Genomic DNA, 13,438 nt, shown 5'->3' with positions numbered 1-13,438 from the left:
AAATGTCATTGATTTTTTTTTACGTGCACATTTAAGGATCTTTTCCTTATGTTCAATTGAAGAGTGCTTGATGATCATGTGTCTTGGTGAAGATCACTTTGGATTAAGCCTGTTGGGAGTTCTGTGTCCCTCCTGGATCTTGTTTCCCAATTCTTTCTCTAGATTAGGGAAATTTTCCTTGATTATTTCATTAAATACATTTGCAAACTCAGCTTCTCTTTCTGCACCTTCCAGGACTCCCATAGCTCTTATATGTGGCCTCTTAATAGTGTCTTCTGATTCTTGAATACTTTTTCTTGGCCTGATCCAGCTCTGCTTCCAGCTTTTTGTTTGCTTCCCCCTGATGACAGGAAATATCTTCCAATTCTGAGATTCTTTCTTCTGCTTGCTTCATTCTGTTTTGGAGACTTTCCATTGTACTTTTAATTTACTGTACTGTGTTCTTAATTTCTGATATATCAGCCTGGATTTGCTTTATTGCTTCCTTAAATTCTTTGAACTCTTGTATGTGCTTCTCATTGTTGATCAGAAGCTTTGAAATGAGTTTAATGAATTCTGTGTCCCCCATTTTCTCAATGTCTTCCTCAGTTAACTCTGAGACTGGCATAGGGTTTTGCTCCTTTGCAGGTGAGTTTTCAGTAATATTCATTGTGCCTTTGTCTCTTCTTTTGCTCTTGATCATTATACTTCTGGTTAGCAAAGTCTTCTTGAGGCAGGTTTCTAAGCTGTGTCACCAACAGGTCTGCAATTTGATTTTGCTTATTGCAGTTAGTACACAACTTTTTGCTTGCAGCCACTTGTGCCACAGCTTCCAGCGAGTTCCAGGTCTGGGTTCTTATGTTAGATTTCCACCATGGTCTCCACAGCCCCAGCTCCTGGCTTACCACTCTCCTCCTCCTCCTGTGATACCGTGTTGAGGCTGCACCGTTGTCTCTGCAACCTTTATCCCATTTCTGGTTGGAGTAGGTCCCAGGATTAGAGAGACACCAGGTGTCCTATATAGTTAGGTTGCTGGTGGTGCTGATCTTGTCGGAACCTGTTGGATGTTAGGTCTTGGTGCCACATGGACCTATTTTGACCTGTACGATGCCACAGTTGGTATTATTTTCCTGTGGGACCAGTGAAATCTGTGGAACTCAGTGAGTTCTTGTGAGCTCACCACATGTGCAGTTCACTGTTATCCCCTGCAGTCCTACATCTGTTGCCACACTGTACAAAATGGCACCTGAAATACCACTGCTAGAGTTCTTGATCTGCTGGCTGTCAGGTCTGAGGGCTACCCAGACTTGTCTTGGGTAGAACCTGTAGAATGCCACGTTGATGCAGTTCACTGAGTTAGAAATGAGCTCACTCCCAACCCAGTGTATGCTCAGTCCTTTCCCTTGCCCCTTCCTCCTTACACAAAATGGCACCCAGTTCAGCTCTAGGGGACTGACGGGGCTGCGAAATCTACCCTGTTCTCGCACTGCCTATCTGGGATCTGCTGCTCTGTCTCTGCTCCTGGTCAAATCAAACGGACCAGCAGGATGGACAATTCTTTGTCTGGGTTCACCTTTCAAGCTCCCGGTGACAGTCCCTTCCCTCCTGGTTGCTGGTGGAGTTCTGGCTGCTGGTGCAGTTCAGATCGTTGTTAACTGAATGCCGCTGGAGTATCAGTCACTGCAACACCACACTGTTGTGTCCACTGCTTTCCTATGTCTGTCAGTCTCCAGGTACCCTTCTGCTGTTGTTCTGTCTTTTCCATTTCCTGGAATGTGTCCTCTCTGGTTCATCCCGATTAAACGTTTTTGCAACCGTTTAAATGTGTCCTTACGCTATTGTGCCACCTTGATTCTCCTATCCATTCCTCTTTTGATGAACATCTAGGTTGTTTCCATATCTTCACTACTGTGGATTATGCCACAATAAATACAGGATTGCAGATCCCTTTCTCAAATATAGAATTTACTTAATTTGGAGTGCAAGAGCTTGATCACACTGTAGATAAATTTTCAGTTGTCTGACAACTCTCCATACTGACTTCCATTATGGCTGCATTAGCCTACATTCCTACCAACTGTGGAATAGGATTTCTTTTTCTTCACACACAAACCAGCAGCTATTGATGGTAGATTGAGTGCAGGCCATTCTCACTGCAGTTAGGTGGAATCTCAATGTTGTTTTAATTTGTATTTCCCTAATAGCCAGGGAGTCTGAGCATTTTTTCTCATATATCTATTAGCCATTTGAATTTGTTCTTTTGAAAAATGACATAAAGAGGTAGTTCTTAAAGTGAGACCTTCCAACAGCAGCATTAGCATCATCCAGGGACTATTTGAAAATTCATGGTCTTGGGCAACAGTCAAAAACTCTAGAGATGGGAGCTGAGCAAGGATTATTACGCCATCTGGATGATTCTGATACATGCAAAAGTCTGTGGGCCACTCTTCTAAGAGATGACTAGGAAGGCAAGCCAATGTGAAGGAGATCAGAGTCCAGCCAGAAAAGAACTTTGTCCTTCATCTGTTCTGAGGACTGTTGTGTGGACCGGAGCCATCCTGGAACAGCTGCTGTTGTTCTATTTGCCATTTGGGATGAGAGTAGATGTATATTATGAAGGTGAAGGAAAAATAGCCTCACAGAGAGTGAGTTAACTTTTTGGCTTCTAGGTTCCTCTGAGTTTTGAAAACAGTCTAAGAGATGAAGCAGTAACACATCACTGGAACCAAGGCTCCCCTTATCTTGTCCCATCCCACAGTCATCAGATACCCTCGCTGCATTCAAAGCTGCTGGTGACATCAGCTGATAAACAGAAGACAAATGAGTTTTAACAGTTCAAGTCCCCATGCACTGGGGAGCTAAGGTCATTAGCACACAGGCCACTCGCAGTTGCTCAATCGTTTTCAGAGTCCATTTATTATTCCTCCTGCTGTGTGCCTGTACAAGGGAACTTAAGGGAGTTTATGAAAAACACATGTGATTTAAAATCTATGCAAGGACTTCAAAAGTGTTTTGCATCAAAATAGCTTATATTTTAATTTCAGATTTTTTAAAATCTGTTCTCCGATCAAACAGACTTTGCAGTGGGCGAAATAGAAGTGTGAAGACATTTGAGAACCACCCCTCAGGGGCGGCTCTGAGAGCCAGTCCACTCACTCTTCCATAGTCCCCTGCGCATTTAATCTGAGAGATTTCTGAACCCAGAGCATTATTCTCTTAAGCTTACCTAGCAATCTCCAAATTCAGCAACCACACCTCCATAAGACTTTGAGGGTGAGTTCCAATGCCAGACTCAATGTACAGTTGCTGACTCTGCTTTGTAAACGTGGAGAATTGTTATTGCTGTGGGCGTCAGGCTCTCCCAAACCTCACTGCTTTCAATATCTCTGCTTGGTAAATGCTTTTTTTTTTTTTTGGTTCCACTATGCTGTCAGTTTCAATATGAGAATTGACTGAAACTGACAGTCCAGTTTTTATAACAGATTCACTGTGGGATTGCATTATCACGAGAAACAATAGCTCAAGGCTGCTGAATTTCTCTTTCAATTTTTACTATTGTCTTCACATAATTTACCCATAAATATCAACTCTCCATAACTTTTTTAACCTTGAAACGAATCATTTCCATAAAGCTTTCCATTCATTGAATTAGCACTGTACTTTGATATTTACATAGAAACCTATCAAAACTAAGCATAGAATGTTTTTAAAAATATGTCATAAGCAACCATTTTCCGTAGTTTCTGAGTTGGTAAAATTATGAGCCAAATAGAATGCCCATCTTGTAGTCTGAACTTCAAGAAAGTGCTATGTGTTTTGCATTTTTGCTTTCTCTTCTCCACTGCCTCCCCCTGCTCCCCACCTCTTTCCTTCCTTCCCCTCCCAGGCCCCCATTCCCGGAGCCTTTTTCCTTTGGTGGTCACAGACAGAAATTTATGGCAGGGGCCAAGCTCTTTTACACTCCACACAAAGCTTGCTGACTTGACAGAGTTTGCTCTCTCCCAGAAAAAAAACACCTGCAGAATGCTTCCCGAGAGACTGGGAGAGATGGGAGATTAATGTGGCTGTAATAGCCGGGCAGCATTTTCTGTATTATGCCCTCTCCCCAGGTAGATGGGTCTTTCCCGAGATGATACCAATTATTTACTGCTGAAACATCTGTTGATAACTGCAGCTGCCCTTGTAAAACAAAGCATATCATGGGGTCACGGGTATAGGGATCTACAATCCCACCTCATGCTAGTTTGGGTCTATTCATTGACGCCCCCAAGTCCATGGGTTACCATCATCTTTAATGTCTCATCCTGCATAGAAAATACTTTGTAAACACCGCCCTGCCCTGCCCTACACGCTTTGAAGTATTATTTCATCTTCATCGGTAATTTATATTCCAGGGCCATTGTGCTGTGGGAAAAAGAGGGGCCACTTTTTTGTTTTCCATTTAATTGTATATCGTCTGACACTTTGACCTGTATTATTAGTATTAGTCAGAAAAAGGATTTTCTCCCTCTCTTATTTGAAAATAAAATTTCAAGGGAAAGTATGCGCGCCTTCAGCTCTTTTCACTCCAAACAATGTTTACACTCCGAGAGCGTAGATGAAAAGCGCCAGCAACTTTTTTCAAGTGCCGGAGAAGGGCATTTCGATGTCTGAAAGAGAACAGTAAGACTCTTATAAATATCATGCAGCAAAACCTTTGATGGATTTTTCAAAAGGTATTGAAGGCATTTAGCGGTAGCCTCTGTTCCGCTCAGCTTCGGGCTGGCGCAGTGGAGTGCTGACGCCCTGAACTGTCCCTGGTCCAGAGCTGCCCAGACATGCAGGCAGCAGCCTCAATGCGGCTGCTGCCTTTTACAAAATTTTCAGTAACTTGCACTCTCCTAGAAAGAACAGTTGGGACACAATTAAAACCATCTGAAAATAAAGCTCCTGAAAAAGAGACTGAGACAGCATTTGGCACATTCTGTGGTGGAGTGTCTGGATTTGAGATCTGGCCCTACTTCCTAATCCAGTTTCCTTGCTCACCTGCACTCAGAGGTAGCAGTTGATGGTTCAAGTGCATGGGTCCCTGACACCCTTATGAGAGACCTGCACTCGATTTAGGTGCCTTTGCTCTGGAAGACACCTGGGGGGTGAACTGATGGATGGGTTCTCTCTTGCTGTTTCTGTGTGTTCACTCTGCCTTTCAGACAAATGAAGGAATGTGTTCAGATTTCCATGTTGGTGATAATTAGGAGTGGACTGGGATGTGAAACCAGGACTCTTCTGATAGACTTTGATTTTGAAGTTTCCTGCAGAGAAACTGGACTCCCGATGCTGGTGGGGAAGGGCCTGTCCCCAGCCCTGCCTCCATAGAGAGCGACTTGCTTGGAGTCAGTTCTGAGTATTTTGGGCCTCCTCCTCTGGGACAAATGAGGTGCTTTTTATAAGTTCACAGAAAAGAGACTCAGGATGGAAAAATTTCCCCCTTTCCTTTTCAGCTCTACAACTATGAAAATATGTAAATTGCATAACCTTTATTTGTTTTATGTTTTTATTTGTAATACCTGCAATAGCCAAGGCTGGGGCAGGCTGAAGCCAGGAACTGCTCCATCTGGATTTCCCAAGTGGGTGACAGGAATACAAGTACTTGAGCTATCACTCCTATTCCCCAAGGTGTGCATTAGCAGGAAGCTGGAGTGGAAGCAGAACTAGGACTCAAAATACATGTACTTCGGTGTGGGATGTGAGTGTCCAAAACAGTGATCCAACCACAGTGCCTAATGCAAACCCTGCAAATATTTTTTAAATGTCTGTGTGATCTTGGAGTGACTTGGAAATGAAAAGTTGTGTGTATGTGTGTGTATCTACATAATGTTTAGTTGTTTTCTTGTGTTATCTTGGATTAAAAGGGGAAAAAAAGCTTTATGAGAATGCATGAGCATGTGCAAAATTTTCTCTCTTCTCCTCTTCCTTCCCTGAATAAATATAATTAATTACTTAACTGAAAGATTGGCACAGAAGAGACCCTACTCCAAATAAGTGTTGTAACTGAAGACAACAATTTTTTAATTGTGTGTAAAATGAATCATGCATAGCATAAACAAAAATGTACATCTTAGCAAGTACATTGACCTGCCCTGGAAAGAGTAAATTTATGCAGGACCCAGGAGAATGTTGGGCTTGAGAGAGCTAAAGAGAGGAAGCATACCTAGAAAACACTACAGAAAGACAGCCAGAGGCATGTGATGGTTAATGAGATGCAGTGGAATGCATTGTTTTCCCTTTGTATTCACTATTGCCATGTAACTTGCCTGCCTTCCCTTGGAAAGAGCATAGCTTCCCAAACAGCTATCATGCTTAGCCATATAACTTGTTTCAGCCAAAGAGGTGTGCCAAAGGTGGCATAAGCCAATTCCATGCTAGTTCCAAGCCATCATGTGATTCAGCCACTGGAAGTTTCCTTTGGCTCCATAAAATAACTAAAGGCTAATCCCTCATCCTGGATCCTAAAAATTGCAAAATATGTATAGCAGAATCTCAGAACTGCATCTAACCTACACGTAACATGATGTAAGGACACCCACCAATAAACTTAGTCATTACATTAGCAACAATGAAATTTTAAGATACTGACGATTTTACCAACTATTGTGGATTAAATTGTTCCTCCCCAAAATACACAGAACTGTTACCCTGAATGTCTCTGAATGAGACTGCATTTGAAAATAAGATTCATGGCCATGTAATCAACTAAGCTAAAATGTGACCGCACTGGAGCAGGATGGAAACTTAATCCAAGGCAACTGGTGTCCTTCTAAGAAAATGGTTTATGAAGACATAGAGGCACAGGGAAAACACCATGTGATGATGTAGGTAGAGAATGAAGCTACGCTGCTGCAGACCAAGAAACCACAGGGTTGCTGGGAAACTCAGAAGTTTAGAGAAAAACATAAAAGAAGTTCTTCCCTAGAATTCTAGAAAGTGTGTTTGTACTGACACCTTGATTTCACCTCTAAAAGTACCAAACAATGTATAGCTGTTATTCTAAGACATGCTAGTTTTTAATGTTTTGTTATGGGAATAATAGGAAATGAAAACATGGAGCATATTTTGAAAATTAAAAAAAAAACCTCTCAAATGACCTCCAGACTCTCAGCATGTTGTCCTAGATACCTTTATAGGATAGAAAGCAAAGAAAATCCCAGCCCATAGTAATGAGCAGAATCTGTTCAACAGAAACCATTTCTACAAAGAAAAACATAGAGATTTCCAATATCCACTGCATTGAAACTTAAACATTACTGAAGAAAATATATTAAGAATAGCTCAATTGGCTATCCACTAAATGTCTCCAAGCATCAGCATCTCATATGGGCGCTGGTTCATGTCCTAGCTTCTCCACTTGCCATTCAGTTCCCTGGTTATAACCCCGAAAAGCAGTAGAGAATTCCTAAAGCCTTGGGACCTTGCAACCACGTGAGACACCCAGAAGAAGCTCCTGGCTCCTGAGTTTGGATCAACTCAGCTTCAACTGCTGTGGCCACAACAGTGAGTGACAGATGGATGATCTTCCTGTCTGACTCTCCTTTCTGTAAACCTGCCTTCCAATAAAAATAAATAAATCTTAAAAAAAAAAAAAAAGAAAAATGTATCATCTTCCTACTTCATTCAATTTGGGGACCAAAGCACCATCAAGAGTTTGAAAAACACTTTTATTTAGATGTCCTCAATATCTCAAATCCAGTAAACCCCAAACTGAACACATCATTGTCAACCTCTTCTCCTTGTACCAGCCAAATTTTATTCTCCTCCAATGACCATTCTATCATAAATTATATAGTAAGTCATCCCATTACTCAAATCAAGGATCATCTTTGGTTCTATCCTGCCACTGCCCCTCAAGGCTCCTTCTCTCTCATTACCAATCCCAGCTAAGTTTCCTCTTAAATGTCTTTCAGGTACACCCATTTTCTCCGGTTCTGATACACACTTTCTAGTTCAGACCCTATCAACTCTTTCCTAAATTATATCCAGCTCCTCTGTCTACCTCTCAGATCATGTTCCCTGAGTTGGTGAAGACAATAAGTTCACACTGGAGAAGAATCAGCAAGGTTACACAGCAGACAAAGCAGCTATATGCTCCAAAGTTTGAGGGACCTAGAGTAATAGAAATCTATTTGTTGTTCTTGATACCTGAGGCCAATAGGAGGTCTCTGCTTTTTGTCATTTGGGATCCAGAGGGATGCAAAATATCCCACCTGACTTATCACTGGCATCAAGTGAGAATGAGAAATGAGGATTTGCACATCTGAAGTGCTTCCATACAGAGGTGACCATTGGTTAAGAAAAGTCCCATGACCACACCTTTCTCTAAGGAGCCAGAGAAATATAGTCCTATCCTGGCCATCAGGATAAGATGCAGAAGACGGGCAGATGGTGCCCACAGAGCAACAGAAGGGTCCTTCTAAAGTAACAATTTGACATTTTTCCTGTTCAAGCAGTGGAGTGAGTAGCAATTAAAAAAATAGATCCTACAAAAAAACCCTTAAAATTAATCTTGAACAAGGAAATCTTCTAAACAAATGTGGATAACCATGTTTAATTCATTGGTGGGATTGCAAGTTCTTCTTTGTGGTGCTTTGATTTTTCTTTATACTTTAACTTTCTGACCATAATAACAAAGGAAGAAGAGAAAGGAGGAAGAAGCAAGAGTGCCTTTGAACAGCCATCCTTGAATCTAGACAGGGCAAGAAACATGAATTTTCCACCATTTCTCCAAGAGTAAATATGAACACCAAAGTGCACGTACCTTGACAATGGTGAAGTTGAAGTTGTTAATTAACTCAAGCAAGACACTGTTTCACTGAATATATACAATTATAAATGCAATGCTCTTGTTTCCAAATCTTTTCTCTTTCCATGGTCTCTTAGAAGCCAAATATTGGTTTTTGGCTATATTTCTAAAGACCATGTTTTTACAAAGATACTTTTAATTGATTTTTATTGTAAAGTAAGATATACAGACAGGAAGAGAGACAGAGAGAAAGATGTTCCATCCAATGATTCACTCCCAAGTGACCACTATGGCCAGAGCTGAGCCAATCCGAAGCCAGGAGCCAGGAGTCTCCTCTAGGTCTCCCATGTGGGTGTAGGGACCCAAAGCCCTGGGCTGTCCTTGACTGCTTTCCCAGGCCACAAGCAGGGAGTTGGATGGGAAGTGGGGCTGCCAGGATTAGAACTGCATCCACATGGGAACCTGGTGCTTGCAAGGTGAGGCCTTTATCCACAAGGCTACCATGATGGGCCCTCCAAAGACATTTTAGACACATGTATACATATACACCTACGGAATATATGAACTTCAGAATGGTCATGGAAATAGGGGTAAAGCAAAGTTTATTTCAGTGCAAAATTTATTTTGAAATCCATGCATAGATTTTTTTCCATGCAAGTTTTTTATGAAGATTTACTTATTTTTATTGGAACACAGATTTATAGAGAGGAGAGACAAAGAGAAAGATCTTTCATCCATTGGCTCCATTCCCAAATGGATACAACGGCCAGAGTTGAACTTATCTGAAGCCAGGAGCCAGGAGCTTCTTCTGGGTCTCCCATGCAGATGCAAGGTCTCAAGGCCTTGGGCCATCCTTCACTGCTTTCCCAGGCCATAGCAGGAAGCTGGATGGGAAGTGGAGCAGCTGAAACATAAACTGGCAGCCATATGGGATGCCACTGCTTGCAAATGGAAAATTAGCCAGTTGAGCCATTGGGGTCAGCCCCACATAATATGAATTTTAATTAACTTTTAAAGATACCATGTATGCATATATTTGAAAAATTATTGTACCAAAATTAGCTTATCTTTTACTTCCATCTCCACACTTTTTTTTAAGTGCTCTCATGTACATAGCAGGAAAACTAGCCGCCACGAAGAATGAGAAATGATTTTATAGAGAGCTAGTAGAACTCACAGGACTACAGCAGCCAGGTTTCCTAACTGCACTTGGCATCTGCTCTTGAAAGCCACAGGAATCCACAGGCCAGCGAGCCTTTCCACAGGCTATTTTAGGACCTGGACTGCCTTTTCCTTGCTGCATTTCTGTTGTCCCTGCAGCCCCATAACTTGCTCTGTGCCCTTCAGTCAATATAATTTGACTTTCCATTTAGAGCAGAATTAATTAAAACAGAAATTTTATAATTTTTTATCATCAACACTTAGAAGCTTAATATCATCTACTGAACATTCTACCTTGTTTGGGAAATAAACCATATAAAAGATTTATAGTCTTTTACAATACATCTCACTGAATAAATGAAAATCAGATGCCAAGATAATGGAGTCTCAGAAGGACAAATATTAGTCCCAGGGTCTATGTATTTTCAGACTTAGAGTATGATTAGAATCACCAAGGATTTAAACCCTGCTAGAAAACTCTGCCAAAAACTGCCTTTTTAATACGGTACTTTCAAGTTTCAATAAAAGATAAATTAAAATGGTGGCTTGTCCTTAAAATTCTATCAACAAAACTTTGGTTGCCACAGAATCAGGCATGCGAGTTATCCCTTTGATGAGGCCTAACCCTATGGCATGAATTTCACGTCTCCCTATAATGAGGCCTGAAGGCTGAGCCAAGTCCCAAGGGGTTGATTCAGCTAAGACAAGTGGGCAGAGCGACACAGATGAAAATGCTAGCACAACATGAACAGGTTGAAGTGTTGGGCAGACAAAAGAAAGCAGTGACCTTCAGAGAATAAATCCTGGAGACGTGTTCATTTGCTCTTGTCAGCAAGTAAGATTAGCATCACCTCTTGAATCTTACATAGGAAGTGCATAAAGAACTTAGACAGAAATGTCATCTCCATGTAGGTGGCACTATTTAATATCAGGTTGGACCATATGAAAATGTCACTTTTGTAAGGTAAAAAATATCAAATACTCACAATGGCTCATAATTCAAACTGATATACCCTGGGCAGCATGTAATCTTGATGACAGTCCTACAAAAACAAAATTTATCATGTTCATGTTACAGACGAGGTGATTGGCTCAGGCAGCTCAAGAGAGATTTCTAAGACATGCTACAAAGTTTGTGAAGCTGGAGTAGAATCTCAGCTATTCCCTCCCTTTGCCACTCTTTCATCATGGCTAGCCACCTACCTGCCTCATAAAAGGAGCTTACCCCAGTCGCAAGGACAGAAGCCAAAGAGCTCTAAGCTCAATAAATTCATAGGTTCTTAAAGAGCTAGTACTTCATTTTGTGTTTGTGCATCACAAGAGATTTACCATTTTCCCATTGGTCCATTCATATTTGTTTTTATTTGCTCATTCCACTGGTAAAAAGCTTCTGAATGAACACCATGATGTACAAGTACATTTATTTATGATGTGCATATTCTATGCCATAATGTAATTATTTTAAAGTGGCAATGTTGACATGAGAATCCTTTATGTTATTATTGTGATAGAATGCCTAATTCATTTCTAAAATATTGGCTTGGCACTACGTATGAAAATGTGGCTAATATGATCTATCTCAGCACTTGGTTTCAGTGAATGCTGTTGTTGAAAAATTATGTACTACAGTATACAAATAGAAATAGTCGTCTGGAATAATTAATTCATGCTACTTACATTAAACTCATCCTTTATCAGAAATCATTGTTGAAATACAGTCAGCAAATTTTTACCTTCCCTAATGTCAACTGCATATTTCTGCAAATTAATCAGAAGGTATTATTTTTTAACACAGAGGACAAAAACCCTATTCAAACTTAATTTGAAAGGTTTCTAAATAGATCAAAATATCCCCATTTGTCTTGGATTCTTTTCATATGTGACGCATTATCTTTAGTATGTCAAGAAAGACACAAGCCTCATAAGTTGAAAGATATTTTTCAAAATGCATGCTCAGTAGTATACTGATATCAGCACCTCATGGCAGAAAAGGCTGGGAGATTTGCAGCATTCATCTTTATATGGGGGGAAAATGTCTATACTCTTTACAGCTGGCTGTTCCTTAAGGAACTTGTTGCAGTCTCCCTTTTTCATGAATTATTCTAGAGTGTCTATGATTTGTGATATAAACTACACATATAATTTTGCAGGTACATGTAAACCGAAGACAATCTAATGATTACTGGAATCAGCTAGACACAGGACGACAAGTACTGCACGCTTTCCCTCATGTGGAAGCTAAAAATAGCAACATAAACAGGATAGCTATTGCTAAGCCTGGGAGGAATTGGAGACAGGAGGGGTTATAGAAAAAGGTTGGAAAATAGGTTCCAAATCAGAGTACATATTGTCTCTTTCTAGTAACATGCCCACATTGAATATGGGCAGATAGCCTACTATTCCGCTGCAAGAGCCTCTAAAAGATTTCTTTATTTAAAATATGGAGTGGGAGCGTTAAAAGAGAAAGAGAGAGAGAGAGAGAGAGAGAAAGGCAGGAAGAGGGGGATGATGAAAGGAGAGAGAGAGAAAGGGAGAAAGAGAGGAAAGAGAAAGGGAGAGGTCTTTCACCTACTGCTTCACTCCCCAAATGTATACAACAGCCAGGCCTGGGCCAGGCTGAAGCCAGGAGTGAGGAACTCCATACAGGTCTCCCACGTGGAGAGAAGGGGTCCAAGTCTATCAACCATTACCCATTGCTTCCTAGGAACATTAGAGAATGGTATCATTGGAAGAATAGCCAGGATTTAACTATTGCCTTAATATAGAATGTGGGCATCCCCATTTAGAGGCTTTATCCTCTAAGTTACACTGGATCCAAGACAGGATTTTTTTTTAAATAGAAGATGTTATAACTTATTTGTATGCCAGTAATAATGATCCAACAGACAAGAGAAACTTAATGATGCCAATGTGAGGAGCAATGTCTGCAGGCAGAATAATGTAGAGAGACATCAAAATCAGCATGTAAGAAGTGGGCCTGAAAATTACCAGTGGGAAGGCAGGTAGTACATATGGGTTCCAAGGCAAGAAATTGGTAAATTTTAGTAAAAGAACCAGGCCAATCCCTTCCCATTGGCTCATTTTTCTTAGTGAAACACAAAACAAGGTCATCAGCTAAGAGTGAGGAGGACGGAGGCATTCTGGCAGCTTGAGAGGAGAGCAGAAGGTGGAATGGTGGCTGGCATTGCCAACCAGTGCTGAGGGCCAATTTCAGGATACAGCCATACCTCTTCCAAGTGTCATAGTGTTAAGTGTTTTTATCCTGCTAGATCTACTCACCTAGATGGAAAGCCCAGTTAAGCAGAGAAACGGGTATAATGTTGAAACCTTGAGTAACAATTATTAAAATTTATCTTAGCTTTCTGAACACAACAATATAGCACGAAAGAGCAAGCTTTATTCTTCCACAAAACAGAGGAGTAAATAGCTCCCAGACAAGTGGGATGCATTCACTCTGCATTCCTCTCAATGCTGGAAGAACAGAAAGCCCTCATTGGGAGACAGAAGGAAGGCAGGAGAAGA

At 40.9% G+C, this 13,438-nt stretch overlaps 1 protein-coding gene across 6 annotated transcripts in view; it reads left to right on the top strand.

Annotated features, from left to right (window-relative positions):
* Nucleotides 1–13,438, top strand: part of ALPK1 (alpha kinase 1) — a 115,891-nt gene that overhangs the window by 64,943 nt on the left and 37,510 nt on the right. The window lies entirely within an intron of this gene.

The sequence above is a fragment of the Ochotona curzoniae genome, unplaced genomic scaffold (genome assembly GCF_017591425.1).
Source record: "Ochotona curzoniae isolate NIBS_2020 unplaced genomic scaffold, NIBS_Ocur_1.0 scaffold_4506, whole genome shotgun sequence".
NCBI classification, from domain to species: domain Eukaryota; kingdom Metazoa; phylum Chordata; class Mammalia; order Lagomorpha; family Ochotonidae; genus Ochotona; species Ochotona curzoniae.
Note: the sequence above shows the minus strand (reverse complement) of the source record. Positions and strands in the feature narration are given on the sequence as shown.